The sequence below is a fragment of the Bidens hawaiensis genome, unplaced genomic scaffold (genome assembly GCF_021521415.1).
Source record: "Bidens hawaiensis isolate Kalapana, Puna unplaced genomic scaffold, B.hawaiensis_p1.1 tig00002717_1, whole genome shotgun sequence".
Lineage (NCBI taxonomy): Eukaryota > Viridiplantae > Streptophyta > Magnoliopsida > Asterales > Asteraceae > Bidens > Bidens hawaiensis.
This window is the reverse complement of record NW_027491146.1, coordinates 2937469-2940288: the sequence shown is the minus strand read 5'-3', so window position 1 is coordinate 2940288 and position 2820 is coordinate 2937469. Positions and strand designations below refer to the sequence as shown.

Sequence of the window (2820 nt, the reverse complement as noted above, 5' to 3'; positions counted from 1 at the left end):
TTGAAATGCAAGCGCCTGGAAATTGCAAAATAAACTAGACGGCGTGTGGATTTGAAAACTAGGCGGATTGGTTTGTCAGAAGGTCGGAACACTGACAGGCCGCCGAGAACATTCTTAGCAGGTTTTTTACACATGACGCTTGGTTATTGGTGTAGAAAAAACAGACGGACCGGTTTTTAAGTTGGACATGATGGAGTCGGTGGGATTTATGTAGAAATTTTTGGAATAGGATTTCTCAGTGAACAAAGTCAAATTTGATCATCTTTAAAATATTAACATATCATTTTTTTCAATCATCTAACATGTGCTTATTTTAAATGAGAAACATGATCAGTTTTATAGATTAAAATCACAGAAAAATATATTATGGTTGTTCGTTTTGTTTTCTTTTATTTTATTTTGAAGTTACAACTTTTTAGTATCATAAGTTTTGATCGGAACCATTTAGTTGATCATAACCACTGAAATCGAATCTTAAGAAATATAATATATATCCGAATTGAACTATAAAAGGAACTTTGAAGTGCATATTTATTGCAATTGCCTTCTTTTCTAGACACATCCCATAACACTAACCTGTCATTTAACTTACGCTATGGAAGTTGAAATCATTTCCGAAGAGAGCATTAAACCATCGTCCCCAACACTGCACCACTTGAGAACATATAATCTTTCTCTCCTAGATTATCTTGTTGGATATCCTTACGTACCAATCGTTTTTTACTACCCTAATCACAATGACAATGACAATAACATATTCCAAGCACTACAAAGGTCATTGGTTCTAAAGAAATCACTATCTGAAACCTTGACTCAGTTATACCCACTTGCAGGAACACTTAAGGGCGATTCAATTGAATGTAACGACGTTGGTGCTAACTATGTCTTAGTTTTGGTTCATGGTCGTCTTGATGGCTTTTTGCACAAACCTGACCTTGGATTGATTAACAGGTTCTTGCCATTAGAACCTAGTTTTGATTAATCTAGTGTGGGTTCTCGTGTCACAAATGTTCAAGTGAACATTTTCAAATGTGGTGGAATCGCTGTCGGGTTGTGTGTTTCACACAAGATCCTTGATGGGGCTGCACTCTACACTTTTCTAAAAGGATGGGCTAACATGGCTTCCAAAAGTGAAGAAGTTACTTATCCAAAGATAATTTCTCCATTAGTTTTTCCTGCTGAGAGCTTGTGGCTTAGAGACATATTCCAGGTTAGCTATCAAACAGTGCTAAAGGAAGGCAATTGTATCACAAAAAGATTCGTATTTGGTTCGGATTCCATAGCTGCTTTAAAAGTTGCGGCTAGAAGAAATGGAGTGCAACAACCAACACGAGTTGAGGTGGTATCTGCTTTGTTATGGAAGTGTACAATAGCAGCATCTAAAGAAGCATATGGTATCCAGAAAACTACTTGGCTAAACCACTCTCTGAATCTTCGTAAAAAACTTCCAACAAAGACGTCAAAATACTTGATTGGTAACATGATGTGGGTCTCAAGTGCAGTGTGCAAAGATAACGACGAAACCACATTGCATAGCTTGGTGAACAAGGTGCATGATAGCATTGTAAAAGTCAACGATGAGTTTGTAAACGAAGCACAGGGTGATGAATGGTACGTCGCAATGCAGAAGTTACTTCAACAAATGGGAGAAATCGGCTCGGTAGGGCCAACAGAATATTATATTTTTACAAGTTGGTGTAAGATGGGTTTCAATGATATTGATTTTGGTTGGGGAAAGCCAAGTTGGGTGTCTGGCCTCATAGGTAAAGGATTCAAGGGGTTCTTCAATTTAGTGACTCTAATGGATACAAAATGTGGCGAGGGAGTTGAAGCATGGGTGACTTTGGATGAAGAAGAACTGAAGATTCTACAGTGCAATCCGGAGCTACTAGCGTATGCTTCGGTGGATCCAAGTCCGCTATCAAATGATCATGTCATATGAGTTAGAGATCTGTCTTAAAAACCAACGTCTTGGTTGTTAGTACTTTATATTGTGGCAAATAAATTTACATGTTCGTTTGCTTATTTTACCCGTCTTTTAAGCTTAGGTTTCTATTTTCCTGTCGTCACAACATGCCTAAGGGGCGCAGACATATGACTGTCAGTTGGTATTGCCTTTTCATTTAATCAAAGTTTGTTACGAAGTGGAGCATATTTGATTGAGAATATTAGTTGATCAAGAAGGGAATTAAATACCATCGGTTCGATCACAAAGATTTTAATTTACAAAAATAAGTTACAAGGATTTGGTTACAAAGGCATCCGAGCCTTTAGATGTCCATCAACTAGAGATTCTTGCATTCTATTATTTTACAAGCTCTCTTGCTTATTTTACCGCTCTTTTAAGCTTAGGTTTCTATTTTTCTATTATCGCACCGTGCCTCAAGGGCGGAGACATATGACTGTTAGTTGGTGTTAATTTTTCATTTAATAAAAGTTTAGTGGAAAATATTTGATTTAAATATTAGTGAATACAAGGGAATTAAATACCCTTTGTTCGATTACAAAGATTAAATTTACAAACATAAGTTACAAGGATTGAGTCACAAAATCATGCAAGGCACTAGATATCTATCGCCTAAAGATTCTTCTATTCCTCTCACTTTCGATCCTTGTAATTAACTTACTCCTAATTACCTGAAAACACTTTTTAAAATACATTAGCTAAAGCTGGTGAATGATGCTCACAAACTCGAAAGAATTTTCATAAACCATTAAGACACAATCACCGATCCTTTCAACAAACTCAATATGCCTCATCCTGAGTCATCACTACTAAACATACACATAACGGTTTCTGAGGAGTTATGTGCCCTTATT

General features: G+C 36.6%; 1 pseudogene; it reads left to right on the top strand.

Annotated features, from left to right (window-relative positions):
• Positions 1 to 595: 595 nt before the first annotated feature.
• Positions 596 to 1942, top strand: LOC143620869 (epi-neemfruitin B 7-O-acetyltransferse L7AT pseudogene; annotated as a pseudogene).
• Positions 1943 to 2820: the final 878 nt, after the last annotated feature.